Raw genomic sequence first — 16930 nt, 5'->3', positions numbered from 1 at the left:
TTCAGTACAATTTAGAAAACATTTTGGTGTAGTAATCAGCGATTTGGATTTTTGGATTGTTTGGGACTGTAAAAAATGTTTAGTAATTCTGGTCTACAGTTCCCCATTCTAGAATTTAACTGATTCTGATGCCAGGTTAGGGACCAGATGTATTAGGTGTTGATTTGCAAAAAGTAGTCGCAAATTGTGCACTGACGTTTTAGGAATCAATTTTGATTTTGCAAACCGACCTATGTACTAATAAGTTACTTTGCAAAATCACCATTCGGAGTGGGAGTGAGACTTACTCTGACTACTATCAAGGGGATGGTGACCTGCTGGGGTCAGCACACCACCAATGGCTGTGATCGCATTTTAATAAATTACGATATCACTTTTCTTTAAATGCAGCCTATTTTCAAGAACACGGGTCTGCATTTAAGAAAAAAAATACTTTATTAAAAAAGTTTAAGAGTTGACAGCAGTCCTCCAAAGAGACTTTTTTTCTTCATTCACTTTGAGAATGGATTACCCCTTCCTTTGAGGAGTCGGTAACCTATCAATGGTCTGTGACTTAAATTACGGTTGCAAACCATTGATACATAGCATTCTGAATCGCCAATTTGGGAGAGATGCCCTTAGCACGCTCCTTACAAATTGCTAAACGGAAAGAATTTCTAAACCCATTCTGAGATTAGGCAACCAGTTACCCAATTGCAAAATGGGGATACTACTTTTTTTTTAAAAGCCATCTAGTGGTCGCAAACCCTGTGATTTAGCGAGTCACACGCTTTGTGACAGCTAAATGCCTTCCAACAACTGCCCTTAGATTAGTTGTTTTAAAAATTCCACGTAGCGAATTAAGCTTGAGATGCTGATATTTGCAGAAACATCCTTCTTTACAGCCATTTGTTTCTTTGTTATTGTTTTATAGTTCGTGTGTGCACAATTGTTTCTTGGTGTCAGCGGTCATTGCATAATTGAATTTTTTTTCTGACAAGTCATATGCGCTTTATTTCAACTGTGGGATTGGTAGGATTATGAACATTGTGGAATTAGAGCACACGCGCAGTTTAAGATTTCAACCCTAAAAGTATGTGTGCAGCAACAGACGGATAGAAACTAGCTTGCAATCACATCTGTCAATGACCTATACAGGAAAAGTGAGCTACAAGGGAACATCCCCACCCCTAATATATTAAAGTATAAAAGATAAATTCCTGAAGAAATTTTTCCTGTAAAATCATTTCTTTAGTGTATGAAGATGTAAAGGGTGATAAGATTGTGCCGAGAGAAAGGGTGAGACAGTAGGATTTCTTTGGCCTTCTTAGGTAGCATGATGATCCTATATCACTGGCCCTAACCAACTACAGTATTTTGTTAATAATTGGTAATGTGAAGATAAACTTGTTGTAAAACTTGGTGTGCAGTTCAGATAAAATCAAAACACTAATGCACATAGCCCTAAAAAACACACGAGATACTAGGCACTGCAAGAAAGAAGTTACTCAAATAGGTGCATTTTAGAGCTTTCATGAATGGTAACAGATGATGGATTTGTCTAAAGACCTCCAGTAACAAGTTCCAGAGTGAACTTGCAATGACCGGGAATGACTTAGCCCTGGCCTTTTCCCTAACATTGGTGGAGGGCACCAAAAGATGTTTCCCAGGTGGCTTCTTATGGGGCAATACATAGGGAAAATATATTTCAAAAAGGGGCGGGCTGATGCATAGGTAGCTTTATAGTTCGAATCAGAGTCGTAAAGTTGATCTGGAAAGCGATGGGCAAGTAAAACATGTTCTGATGGGCAGAAGAAATAAGGGTGTCGTCTTTAGATTACAATCTGTTCTTACAGCAGGTCTTTTTGTTGAGGACTTGTAGCTTCTTGCCATGAGCATTTAAATTCCTCACTGTCAAGACATTAGCATATTCTAATATAGAAGCAACAGCTGTTCTTGTATTGGTTTCACTATTTTCCTGGCATAGAAGATGCTGAGTAAAAGCTTGAGCTAGAAACTGGATGACATGATGACCTGGTTGAACAGATGTCCATTAAAATCAGTTCTGCAAAATCCACGCTCTGGGTTTTCACCTCAACCATGACCCGACCCTCAGACGCCCTGACGTGGGAGGGAGGATGTGATGAAATATCATTATTCTAGCCAGTCATGAGAGCCTGTAAGCAAAATATCTTTGATAGATAAATTCAGCATCACCGAGTTCTCATTCATTGGTCCATGGATAGACCCAAACACCTTTGTTATCATGACTCATGATCTTTTGGTAACAGGAAGACCACTCAAGTAAGTAGGGTAGTAGCGGATGCTTCATGTCTCACAATAAGGCAATGATCGGACCAGCCTATGGCTGTCAGAGACCTGACCAATATCTAAGCCCAGTGAGCACCCAACCCAATGTATCTGACTAGCGCTTCCACTTCTCAATGTAGGCAACAATTGTGGCCAATGAGTAACTACCCTTCACAAGATCAACCCAGCAAAGGAGAGACTCGTAGTTGCATCTGTATAAAAGACTCCTAGTGGCATTTTTAAATCCAACTGAGCTTCACACAAATCATTCTCCGGTGCAGATTCTACACATTGGAACTCTCTCCTCGATCAGACAGGACGTAAAGAAAACACCGCGCTTTTCTAAAAAATTATGAAAACCTTTCTCTTCAAACATCACTTAGATGTTTACATTCACTGATGTGACCAACCTTAATTCAAGTATTCTTTCAGGTATTCTATTTTGTTTTCTTAACCCGTCTCCCCCTCATCAGAACTCCTAGTGGTGACAGCGAATCTGTTTGTACACCCGAGTTCTTCAGGTATAGCTGTTTGCTGTAAAGTACTCTAACACCCTGAGCGTAGTGAAGAACTATACAATAGCCCTAAATAAATAAATGAAATAGCCTTGGTGCCCAAGTCCTAACTAGCTTTAACTTTTATTAGAACATTGGAATGTTGGGAGCTCAATTGAAAACAATGGAGTTGCTCCGGGCTTATAATGGCTAGTATAAGCCCTGAGATCCAACATTCCAATGATTGTCCTTGTTCACAGCTGTGGCTGTGAAGAAAGGCTTCAGGGAGCCTGAAAGGATTTCAAACCCCTCGGCTCCCTGAAGCCTTTGTTTTATTTGTTAGAACATTCTGCCTTCTAGTGGCAGAATGTTCAAATAGCCTTATAGCCCTTCGTAGCTGGGCTATACCGGCTATTAAAGTCCCGCTCCCTTGTTAAAGGCCCTCGCCTCCGGCTCGGGCCTTTAATAGCCGGTATAGCCCATTCCGGCGGGCTATAAGGCTATATTAGAACATTTGAATGTGGAGCACTCCAATGCAGACAATGAAGTGCTCCGTGCCTCTACGGGCCAGTAAAGGTCCACAAAGCAACATTCGAATGTTGTTTAAACAAAGGCCTCTCAGAGCCCGAGGGGATTTAAATGCCCTCGGGCTTTGAGAGGCCTTTGTTTAATTTGTTAGAACATTCTGCCCTCTAGTGGCAGAATGTTCTAATAGCCTTATAGCACTTCGCAGCTCGGCTATACCGGCTATTAAAGTCCAGCTCCCTTGTTAAAGGCCCTCGCCTTCGGCTTAGGCCTTTAAAGCTGGAGCGATCCTTTAATAGCCAGTATAGCCCGCTAAGGCGGGCTATAAGGCTATATTATTTGCCCCATCTCTGCCTTACCCTTTATGGCAAGGCCAATATTGTAGGACAAGCATTTAAAAGTGTTTTAAAACTTTCATCAGAGTGTATTAACCACTGTAAAGAATGGGAGCAGATTGCAAAAAGGTTACACTCATCCAGACACTATCACTCCCTTTTAAAAGAAGAGTATTTCTACATTATTCTTAATTAGCACTAATAAAGTGCTGGAAGATCTAGGGAAAACATTGTAAGATCCCATGCGCTCATTAACACTTTCCATCTGGAGTTCTATTTTGGATGGGCATAGAACTTATAAGACAGGAATCTGTTGGTTCGTTTTAGATTTGAATTGTTTGTGGGTTCAGCGCACTTCCCAGAAGCTAGGTGCCCAAAAATGTGGTTGCCTTAGTCTTTCAATGTTCTGTCTATATAGTCATGCATGGTAGTTTTCTTCTGTAAGACATATGACTACCCTAGTAAGAGGCGTTTACGACGAGCTTTGCTGTCTAGTGATCAGGGATCCTGCATACCAGATTTTTAATGGTTCAAGTATCAATACCCCTTTAATTAAAGGTGTTTCTAGGGTTGTAAGCATGGCTCTCAAAACGAGGAAACCCTTCAGAAATTAGTTGTAGAGTTTGATAGGAATAAATGGGGGTGGGCGATTTCTTTTATCTTTATTGTTTAATAGTTTATGGTGTTATGTATACATGAAATAGTGTTTAATTGATTGTGTTTTAAATGTGTGACATGATGTGCATGTTTTTATGAACTTATACTGAAATTAACTATAGTGACTGGCTTACAAGGTCATTTAGAGCTTGGCTCACAACCTGCCAGCTTGTTTGGACAACGACCTGACGAATGTTTCGATCCTCGCTTGCTTGTCAGGGTTAATTTTCCAAAAAGTGTTCCCGCTGATGTGGTGGGTACACTTTCAGAATTGTTTTAAATTCTGGCTATCCCCTATCTCAGGGGTCATGTTGTCGTATTACAGAAACAAACCAGCAAAGTTGGGGTTTGTTTCGAAATACACAATGTCAGAAGGCCAGACAAGTAGGGAGAAGTAGTTGAAGCAGTAAAAATGGACCGCCATAAGTTTTGGATAGCAGAGTCAGAAGGCACCATCTTCAGAAACCCATCAGTTTCCCACCACCATGTGAGGCCGTATAAACACGAGTTGGAGGGGCGGGACAAAAGCCAGTTTAAATCAGTTGTCCTGTTGAAATAAACTATAAATGAGAGTCCTAAACCAACCTGTCCATTACAGAAAACTTCTATTGGAACTTAGACTGTTGCTCCTTGGGTGTATTGTATGAAGATGCTGTGGCCTCTTCGTAAAGATAAATCTGTTTCACTGCGGAGTAATTTTACGACTTTGTGCTAACAACAAAATCTGAGTGTAAATGTGTTCAAAAGAGTAGATATACATGTTTTCACACCATGAACCAGCAGATGGAGTGAACTTTACGACTGTCAACCTTCCACTGCCAGAAAGGAGCAGTAGTAAGTCCAGCACCACCCAAGGCCAGTCACTGATACTGCAAATAGAGAGGTCAGGACTGGACGTCTTTGTATATATATATATATATATAGTTTTGATGCCTGAGTTGCTGTACTGTCCCAACACACAGGTACGAACCACTTAGATTCTTCAAAAATGTTGAAAAAAAGCCGCTTCAAACAACCGGGGTAGCTTCTTATTTTGGTTTATTCAGCCATTGTAATGAAAACAGACAAGTGTCCGCCCTGGACGCGTTTCGATCGACAAAGCGATCTTGATCACCTATATATATATATATATATTCCGGCTCCCAGAGCACAAGCCTGTTGCACTCGCAAACGGGTGTCTGTCAGGTGGGGATGCTCCCGCCTCTATATCTCGCTACCAGCTCCACTGGGTGATCATACCCTCAAAGGAAGACTGCACTCACGGGGGTGAGTTCACCATTTTTATTCACCAAATGAACTCAGGGCACACAGCCGCGTTTCAGCAACCGCCTTTTTCGATGTTTTCATCGAAAAAGGCAGCTGGCGAACTCGCCCCCGTGAGTGCTGTCTTCCTTTGAGGGTACGATTACCCGGTGGAGCTGGTAGTGTGATATGTATATATATTTATTTATTTATTTATTTATAAAGCCCGACATTCATCCCACTGGGATATCACGGCACTAGTTGTGGCGGAGAAATGATGAGTCATGTTATGATTAGTTGTGGCAAACGGCATTGCCTCGGGAAATAGATATGTTTTGAGTTTCTTCCTGAACGCCATGTGTTCTTCAGTTAGTCTTAGCTCCAGCGGGAGCTCATTCCAATGAAGTGCTGTAAGGTGCGTAAAAGTGCATCCACCTGTCCTGCTTTTACTTATTCTCTTGGTCTCAGCTAGTGCTAATCCACGCACCTGACATTTAATATAGGATATTATAGAATAAAGGATGATTCTTTTCGCAAGTGAGAGTCCGCTTGCCATTGTGTGCGCCTCTGCTTTTGGACTAACTTTGGATGATGTTTACCGGCCTGTCCTGGCCGGGGAGGCAGCACCACCACTACAAGTGTGGACTCTGGACTTTGATTCTAGGATTCGTTATGCAGGATGGCAGGTGCGTGGATTGAAACCGCTCCGCACATTGAAGGCTCCATTGGGAGCTTAACCTGAAGTATGCTGAAGGCAGAACCCATGCAGGGTCTTATCGCAACGTAGGACTACGTACGTGTCCCAGAAGCCCAGTTAACTAAGAAGCCCATCGGAGGGCGTTATAATGGCCAATTAAGGGACACACGTTCTTTGTATCTGCCACACCGCATGTTTCCCGTGAGCAAGGAGCAGGAGCTCCGAAACGCGTAGGGAAGTTTCAAAAGGGATTATTCAACGTGCTGCCGGTTTCTGCTGAATAAAGGATTCTTTTCGCAAGTGAGAGTCCACTTGTCATTGTGTGCGCCTCTGCTTTTGGACTAACTTTGGATGATATATATATATATATATACTGTTCCACAATTGCCCAAAGAGCAGGGCGCACTCCCTGTTGACACACTCCAATTGGGGGAAGACACCCATGCAACAAGCACCAGCAGAGCCTGATGCATTTCGGGCTACCGCCCTTCCTCATAGGCTTCTCTGCATGTTGAAATGACTGCACACAAATCGAAATACCAGCGTTTGTCCCTCATTTATTTATGCCTCAATGTCTTCTAGTTTTAAAGGTTTTCAAATAAGTTTAAATGATTTGAGATAGATTACCGCTATACCGCCTCCCCGTTTGCCAATTCGATCTAGCCTGTTAACTTCATAACCAACTAGGAGTGCGGCAACAAAGTCTGGATCAGAGGTTTCCTCCAGCTAGGTTTCTGTTAACAATACTATTTGGGGTGTGTGACATTCTAGAAACTCGAAAAACTCATACTTTTGTTTTATCAATGATAGCATTTATTAGAGAGCAATTGAGTGTGCTTGTAGAAGCTACATCCTTGCCAAAATACAAGAAGCACAATCAGCATTCTTACCTAGATGGTTTACTTGCATCAAGGACTCTCTAGAATACCGGATTGGAGAAAAACTGGCAGGGGTTCTGGCGCAAGGCGCAATCTGGGTGCGGATGTGCGCAGACGGGCTTGCCTTAGGTGCACCGCGCAGCCACGCTAACATGTACTTAAGTAGTCTCCTTTGTTAGGAAGACTAGTGCGCTAACTTTCAAAATGACGCTCACTCTAACAGCCAAAAGTCTCCCGAAGCCTAAATGTACAAATAGCAAGTATTTTCCCCGTTCGCACAGTTAAAACACAATTTAAGTGTTAAAAATATCAGCAGCCTTGTAGTTGTGCAATATCAAGTATCAGGGCGTGGTGCCTGCTGCGCGGTCACGCTAGCATGTGCTTAAGTAGTCTTCTTTGTTAAGAAAACTAGTGAGCTAACTTTCAATATGGCACTCGCTTTAACAGACGAGTCAAAGCCAAAAGTCCCCCGAAGGCTAAATGGGCAAATAGCAAGTACTGTCCCAGTTCACACAGTTAAAACACAATTAAAATGTTAAAAATATCAGCAGCCTCTGAGTTGTGCAATAGAAGGTATAAGGACTTGAGGATACCAGATTTGTTTAGCAATCCAAACTCCCCAGATAACCACTTTAAACAACTCCCACAATGTGGATGGGGAACCTTCATTTTGCTTGAAATAGTCAATTATCGCGCTGTGGATCTCATCTCGAAAGACAGGATTGCGAAACGCACTCGAGGGCAGGCGTCAGGCGAAGGCCCATGGGACCGTCTGTTGGATGTCCAGCTCCAGCAGCACAGGAGCATGGTCAGAAAGGGTGCGGGGTAGATGTGCTATTTTTGTGACCCAAGTCTGTGCATCATGGGATATCAAGCAAAATTCTATGCGTGATCATGTGTTGTGGGATGCCGTGATGCAGGTGCCCTCCGTGTCCATCGCGTGTGTAATCCACCAAATATTGTTGAGATAGCGATCTTGTATGACAGTCTTGAGTAATCTTGCAGCGTTAGGGTGGGGCTGTCTGGACATCCCGGCATGTTCAAGCCTGTCATCCAGTATAACATTGAAGTCCCCACCCCAAAGAATAGCAGCCAGCCCCAGCCTACAATGAGCTGTCAGAGCTCCGAAAAGAACTCCAGACTGTAGGGGTAGGGTCATAAACTGCAGCTAGAATGATGTGGTGTTTGAGCAGGGTGCTGGCTAAAATAACATAGCGACCATTAGCATTGCAAACGGTGCGCCACAGCTGCCAGGGCAGGCCCTTGTGCATTTATATTGCTACCCTAGCATGATTTGAGAGAGGTAGGTGTAAGCATACGCACATCATCTAGCTCGCAGACTTGATGACGTGGCCTGCGTAAGGTGGAATTCTTGGAGGAAGCAAATATCAATGTGGGACCTAGTGAGGTAAGCATGAACAAAACGGGCTTTTCTGCGGTCATTGAGCCCACGACTATTCCACGTAAGACAATGGATGGTAGTCATAGCACGAAGTGAAAGGGTCTTGTAGGCAATGCCCAGATTGGCCAGAGAGGGAATGCTGCGGGGTGATGTGAGCACAAGTGATGGGGCTGTGCAAGGGATCTGTCAGGGGAAAATAACAACAATGAACAGTAACATGTGAATAAATACCTCCCACTCCATGAATCATCCTGGGAGGTGGAGGAGAGCCAGACGAACATCCCAGCAAAGACCAACTGGGTGCTGAGGGGGCTTGTAGCCCCTAATTGTCAGCAGGTGATAGCAGTTCAGGTATGTTCAAGGCAGCCTGTTGAGGAGGTAAGCCCCAGGGCCTCACATCTTCATCTGATGGAGCCTGGTGCCCCCCAAGCAAGCAAGGGGGCACCCAGAGGTGAACCAACCCTGGGAGACTGTGGAGACATAAACAGTTAGTCATTGTTGCTGAGGTGAGTGTCTTCCTGGTGTCGTGGTAATGAGCTGAGGGATGCCGACTTGGCTGTGATGTGCTTAGTAAATTTAAGGGTAGCCTGGACATCTGTAAAATGGTGTGGTTTTCCCTAGTGAGAGATACATGGCTTGGCTGGGTAGAGGAGGGCATATGGTTAAATGAGAGATCACTGCCTGGTAGTGAATGGTGCGGTGCTCTCGGGCGAGGCGCAAAATGACGTCATGGTCTCTGTAGTTTACGATCCGCGTGACAATGGGGCTGGCAGGAGTGCCCAAAGGAACACCCGGGCCCAGGGAGCAGTGAGCATTCTCTACAATAAAGACGGGAGAGAGGGTCTTTCCACAGAGATCATGTAGTGCAGTCTCAACGAAGGTCTACATTTTTCTCAATGGTTGTTGACTCCGCTATTCCTGCGTTCCAGAGGTTGTTGTCACATGAGCACAATTCAAAATCCTTATTCTTTGATTTTTTGAGCTTGAGGACCTTTTCCATGTGAAGAAGATGTTCTCTGGAGTCTGCATGGGTGCCCTCAGCATCCGAAACTGGGTTGTCTAAATGGTCTAGTCTGTCCTCGTGCTTATCGACCCGCTCCTTGAAATGGTCTAGGCAACTGGTGAGTAGTTCTAGCTTGGCATCTACCACCTATAGGCAGGTCTTCACCTCCACAAGCAATTCTTTGAGATTGTTGTTGCGCCGAGCGTCCTCACCAGGGTGGTAAGAGGATTCCTCAGGGGGTGCCTCCTGCTCAGCCAGCCGGGTGCGTCTCTTGCCATCAAAAGTGAGTTTTGACTGGTGCGCGTCTGGCTTGCCCATGGTCACGTCGCAGTCTGAGCAGGTGGGTGCTCTATCTCACAGGGGGTGACCAACCGGTGTAGGCCAAGCGTGAACCGTGGTTGCACCACAAGGGCGGCGGGTGTCCTGCGTAACCAGAGGATCAGTAGGACCAAGAAATATGATGAGTATCCAAGTGTTCCCTGCCCCCCCTCCCCAGGTCCTGCCACTCCCGAGCCAGTCACCTTGCATTGGGAGGTACGAGTAAGCCAGGGAGACCAAAATGAAGAGCGCAAAGAGAAGAGGAGCAAGTAGTTCTCAGGGCCACCGTGATAGAGCCAATGTGTCGCTCAGGTAGAACAGGAGCAGCCCCCACCAGTCAGCGGGGCCACAAAAGGCAGGAGGTGGAATCCGGCACGGAATCACACAAGGGCCAATGTAGTGGTCAAAGAGGAGGGTGCGGTAGGTATCCAATTGCCCCCCCACCCCGCCACTCCCCTGCTCTGTTCTAACACACGAGAAGGACAGGGATCTCCAAACTGTAGTGCTGGGAGGACAGAAGAAGCTCCCAGTCAAAACAGCCAAAGACGAATACCCCCCAACACCTATTCGGGCCACAAGAGGCCACATAGCAGGGTCCGGTGGGGGGGTGTGCAGAGATGAAGCCCAGAAACAGCATACACCACCCACACACCGCTCAATTGTCCATCGCAGGTCTGATGCTGTTGTGGAGGAGTTCTGAGGTGGGCTAGGCCATTGCAGGCCACAGACCTTAGGAACAGCCTGCATGATGAATGGAGGGGCCTAGGTGGGGGGGGGGGTGATTACTCTCCAAGACGTCATCCATATCCCCTCACCAAGCCAGAAAGGAGAGACCACCAATTGGCCCGTGGCCTAGCCGGTACGCAGCTAGGCCACGAGGGCGCCCCATCAGGCAGCGGCTTCGACGCTGCCAAGTGCCCCATGTGTAGTCAAGGGGGCAGCAGCGTCCGAACCAGGGGCTGCCGAAGTCCCAAAGGTGGCACTCACCTCCCCCGACTGGGCACCTCACCTCTGCATCAAATCCAGGGGCCGATGTGTTCAGGCCGCCTGCCACAAAGCACACTGAGTCCGTGCATTCCAGGTCGCACCCAGGCCTGATACAAGCCGCAGCCTCAGTGCAGCTTTCAGGAGTCAGTGGTGGCCACCAAACCCCGTCGGCAGTCCCTCCGCTGCTCCTGTGCGGCTGTTGCTGTGGATGGTGTCAGGTGGGAGCCCGTTGTAGCCAGATTAATGGAGGATGATAAAATCTGCCATATTCCTGCCCGGCTAGGTTCCGCCCCCCCCTCACAACCTCTAAATGTTGTTCTTTGCAGATGTGCTGTCTCCAGTATCAATACCATGGGTGCACCCTGTAGTGAGTCCTGAGGTAAGTGAGAACGAAGAGGCAAACTGCCCCAGCAACTATTGGCAGTCTCGCTGTTGATGAAGGGTCGGTGTAGGGAAGAGGCTGACACCCTTCACTGACCCAGTCTGCTCCTTGAAAGAAAGTAGGTCGGGACAGGTTCACTCTCCTCTTCCACCCCATCATTAGTAACCAGGAATATGGTAATCTCAGAACTCTCATAGTGGGGCTTGAGGCGATTTACAGGAAGGACCCTAGGTGACATCATTCTTGCACTCCTGCTCCTCATAAGGCCAAGACCAGCAGTTTTGCAGGGTCCGGGGCTCCATGGGCCCCATCACCTACACTTTTTGGTCAGGTTGAAACTTGACCAGGGTAGAATTCTGGTCATATCAGCATTTCATGTCCTCCTGGTTGTCTTCCAGATTCTCCTGAGAGAGTTTCCGGAAGCGGACTGTTTGATTACAGAGGACCAGCATGTATCTGACCACATCCTGGGGGGGCTCTCCCTGAAACTAGCTTCCAGCTCTCCTTCGCCAAACTGAAAGGCCCTCTCTCAGGGCGCCCATTCAGAAGCTCAAAGGGGCTAAAGTGAACCCCCCTTCTGCAGTACCCTCCTGTAGGCGATCAAAAGGCATTGCAGAAGGGCATCCCACCTCCACCTCATGGCCCATGATCATGTTTGTACTTTCTATAAGATTGTAGAGGACCTGCAAGGAACCGCAACACATCTCTGACAAAACCGATTACATACTCTATAATATCTAACAAGAAGTTTATAACATCACATGTGATATTCCATCGGATGTGGACACACTAGTAACCTCCTTGTTTGCAACATCAGGACCATCATATCCAACAACAGCAATAAAAGAAAACCAACAGATAGCATCCATCAGATGATTTATACAACTAAGGGAATAGGACAGTCTCCACAACATCTTGAACAGTGATCCACCTGGACAAGGAAAAGGATGTTATGCTACGTTGTACCCACTGTCAGATCGTAGACAAGGGCACACAAACTACAGTTATACCCAGAACTGGCAAACTCCTCAACAGGTGAGAGCAGCATTCTGTTGTAGAGCTGTGAAATGCCCCATATCGATTATTTAACCAAACTGCCAACCTGGGGCACAGCCAACAACCACACCATACAAATACACAGGATCTTCAGGCCTTGTGCAAGTTGTGCTTGTGCGCTGCCAGACATCTCGCACTAGACAGCGCTTGGGCTCTGATATGAGATAAGTGTTAAATTTCGATTTCTGCACAGCCAAGGGGTTTGTGCAGTGATCTGAAGTCCGAATTATGTTGAAAATACAGCACCCTCTCAATTTTCACCTGACAGGCCAAGCCTACAAATATGTATTCAGCCCTGCCAAATACCACGCATCACGTGTTAGACTAACGCATTTTAATGTGGTGGTCCGCATCACTGCATTAAAATGCATAGTCACAGATTATGATCACCTGCGCACGCTGAGCCTGAGTGAACTAATCTCACAACTGCAGCCAGCGTCCCAACTGAAATGCCGCTGCCAGCAAGAACTCTACCAGAATGGAGTTACTGAGACTGGCAGACTCTCATTTCCTCCCTTGCGTTCTTCTTACCGCAGTGGGGTTGGGCTCAACTGACTGCATTAGCAGCAGCTGAGACCCCTCTGGCCAGACTGCGTGAACTTTCTAAGGCTGACTAGACTGCCTCATGTAGACGTGCTTATCTGGGGGTTGGCATGCAAGTGTTTTGGCAACTTTGAACAGGCACCACCCCCAGTCAGTGACCTCTTTTATTTGGCGCTCCGGATTCCGCCAGGCGCTGCATAGCTGCCCAGGTTTCAGATTGCTTAAGTGTGACATGTTGATAGTTTCAATGTACTTATGAGTAACATTCAACGACTATGAGTGACACTTTCTAGTGACCAAAATCATGTGATGATATCCACAGAAATGGACAAATATCAGAACTAACACTCATTTGACCAACGAGAAACTCAAACTCAGCAGCAGGTGCGTTGAATCCCATTATTTCTAAATAATGTTATGTTATGTTACAATGTTATGTTACAAGGGTTTTGTAAAGAGCTCGTACACCGATTGGTTTCATGGCGCTGGCAATCCACCCTCCACTCTAACCTCAGTGCCAGGTGCTGCTGAACCACAAGTAATAAAGGGATCTCTGTCACAAAAGCAGCAACCCACTGAGCTATGCACATAAAATTCAGTGTAAATGATGGCAGACTATTTTTGCAGCAGGCATATTAACCCTCTGTGCCGCTTTATGGTGATAGTCAAAACTGCCCAAATTTCCGTGGATATCATTGCATGATTTTGGTCACTAGAAAGTGTCACTCATAGTCGTTGAATGTCACTCATAAGTAAATTGAAACTATCAACATGTCACACTTAAGCAATCTGAAACCTTGGCCGCTATGACGGTATTGGTGGGAAAAAGGCGAAAAGCACTGACTCTGCATGTAAGGCACCACTTCCGAGTACAAAGCTCGGCATGGGCACCTGGCAAATGCCTCACCCCACGACCCAGTATTTACTTTGTGTGATAAATAGCCCACTCCCTTGAGTCACACTCACAATCAGCCCATTTGAGTGACAGAGCTAATTATCATTGAGACTGAACACACCTTCCAAACATTAGGAAACACTGAACACGCCTAAATATTTGAAATAACATGACTCTCTAAAGGGTTTAGAATATCCCTCAGAAGCAGACAACTGACCTACTTAAAAATAAAAGCAGTAATAATGAAGACTACAGTAATAGAACAATGAATTCAGCGGGTATCTGCACCAACGCTTTTGGAAACTCAAGGGTGAGAAGAGAAGTGATGTCCACGGGCCACAGCTGAGTATTGCCGTCTGCAGTTGGCCTTTAAGCCTCGGATTTAACTAGCAGCCACAGGAGCCCAGCTCTGTAATTACCACGCTGACACCTCCATCGCCCCGCCATACGTTCTATAAATACCCATTAATGCTAATAATGTCTGTCCCAGTGGCCTTGCATGCACACAGAAATTTGAAATACCTTTGGGCTTTTATAAAATAGTTATATTAAACCCTCTGAGCTACTATGCGATTTCCAGCTAATTTCCAGAATGGCCAATCTAATCTCACATCCTGCTGATTCATGCTTTGCAGCGCCCAGCCTCAGGCTCAAGGGTGGACTGAGGATGCAAACCAGGCCGGCACCCTCTTTCAATCCAAGGCCTACATTGCAACAAGCACCGTGAGACCAACTCTTTACAGGAGTATTTTGGAGGAATGTTCCTCCACCCCAAGAAAAGAAGAAAAGTTGAAACAAATAAGAGTAAAACAATGCGTTCTGTGAAATGCACTGGTTATGAAGCAATACATTCCACAGACCGTCAGGAAGGAGAACGAATGCTTCAATTACTCACCGGTAACTGCATTACTCCGAGTATGCTTTCACCCTAATTACTTAATGACGCCGCCGCGCCTCATTAAGTAATTAATTGGGGGGGGGGGGGCGTAACCAGGAGGTAAGGCTTCAATTACTTACACATACTTGCATTACTCCGAGTACGTTTTCACCCTAATTAATTACTTAATGAGATCGCCGCGCCTCATTAAGTAATTAATTAGGGGGGGGGGGGTGTAACGAGGAGGTAATAAAATAAATATTCCAGTCCCCAAGTATATAATTCATCGCAGCATGTATACCTCCATAGGGCATCCAGGTGGGTAACCATAATTCCTAAATCGTCATCCCACTGGCTATCACCCTGAGTGCCTCAGTATGGAATTCACCAGGGGTCTCCAACCTTTTCTGCAATGAGAGCTACTTAATTTTGAATGAAAATTATCCCGAGCTACTAATGTTACTGACGTAAGTGTGATCATCACATCCCAGATGCTCAGCTGTGATTACATCAGTGCATTAGGCAGGGTTCCAGCAGTAAAGTAAAAAAGGCTTTGACAAATTGAATTCAAATATTACGCACATAATACATAAAGGCTGTGGCTGCAATATCTTTGGCACCAAGTAAAAATAGAAATAAGAAATCTCTCCAACTCAAATAATAGCTTTAAATATATTTTTAAAATTCAACCATTTTCCTCCAAACATTAGCTTATGAGTTCTGAAAATACACCCATTTACATCTTGAATACATTCTTTTTAATTTGTGCATACATATAATAATTCAACTAAGCAAAAGCTTCTTTATTACTAGGCTGGGTTGCACACAGGAGATCAACTCACAGGTAGCTGGAAAGCTACTAGTAGCTCACAAGCTACTCGTTGGAGACACCTGGAATACACTGTCTCTAGGCCAGAATAAAGAAGTACCATCATGTAAAAAAAAAAAAAAACAAGGCCAGTGTCCAAATCTTCCCCATTACCTTAAAGTGATGTAGTCTGAGGGTTCAAGTCACATAGGTTTTCCTACGACTTACTCCTGTAGTACTCATGGCTTTGTATTCAATTCCAGTGGTATACCAGGAGTACTCGCGGCTTGTTTTTGATTTGGCCTCTGACCTGTCTGCTGTGGGACTTCTTCCAGGTCAAGCGCAGCCTGCCCTGCACTTCTAACTAGAGCCCTTGGACTCATGCGAGTCTGCCGCTGCTGCATCTTCCACAAACAATGAAATAATTAATGGTGTACCCCAGAACAACGTGTCTAGCACCAATGCATCAAAAGATACTAAAAACGCGTCGGCTTTCTGTGCCTGATTGTTGTCTTTAAGTGTTTATTTAAGTGCTACAATACTAATGGGGTAAAACCTATGCCCAGACAGTGTAAACTTTGTAAAAATGACACCATAATGCAATAATACTCTTGCAAAAACGTCGACATTACACCGCATGATTTGCCTTTTCTTGCCGCATAATTTGGCCCTAATTGTCACATAACTTGGTCCTCCCTGCCACACTGCTCCAGTGCTCCTGCTTAAAACACATGCACTGCACAGTAAGCAGCACAGTGTCACAGACGGATGTATGTCATTACAACGCACACTTTTACAACGCATGCACTTACAACGCATTTTTTACAACGCAACATCCATTACAACGCATTCCATTACATAGCATGACACTACAACGCATTTTTAAAAACTACCTTTACAACGCATTCCATTACATCGCATACTACCTTTACAACGCATACCATTACAACGCATAATATTAAATTGCATTTAAGGTAAGTATTAGATAGTATAGGGGTAAAAATTACTTTTCTAACTCCAGGGGGTGCAACAGTAGGGTAAGTGTTGGATAGTATAGGGGTAAAAATTACTATTCTAACTCCAGGGGGTGCAACAGTAGGGAAAGTGTTGGATAGTATAGGGGTAAAAATTACTATTCTAACTCCAGGGGGTGCAACAGTAGGGTAAGTGTTGGATAGTATAGGGGTAAAAATTACTATTCTAACTCCAGGGGGTGCAACAGTAGGATAAGTGTTGGATAGTATAGGGGTAAAAATTACTATTCTAACTCCAGGGGGTGCAACAGTAGGGTAAGTGTTGGATAGTATAGGGGTAAAAATTACTATTCTAACTCCAGGGGGTGCAACAGTAGGGTAAGTGTTGGATAGTATAGGGGTAAAAATTACTATTCTAACTCCAGGGGGTGCAACAGTAGGGAAAGTGTTGGATAGTATAGGGGTAAAAATTACTATTCTAACTCCAGGGGGTGCAACAGTAGGGAAAGTGTTGGATAGTATAGGGGTAAAAATTACTATTCTAACTCCAGGGGGTGCAACAGTAGGG

The sequence above is a fragment of the Triturus cristatus genome, chromosome 5_1, assembly GCF_964204655.1.
Source record: "Triturus cristatus chromosome 5_1, aTriCri1.1, whole genome shotgun sequence".
NCBI classification, from domain to species: Eukaryota; Metazoa; Chordata; class Amphibia; order Caudata; family Salamandridae; genus Triturus; species Triturus cristatus.
The sequence above is the reverse complement of the archived record's forward strand: the minus strand, read 5'-3'. Positions refer to the sequence as shown.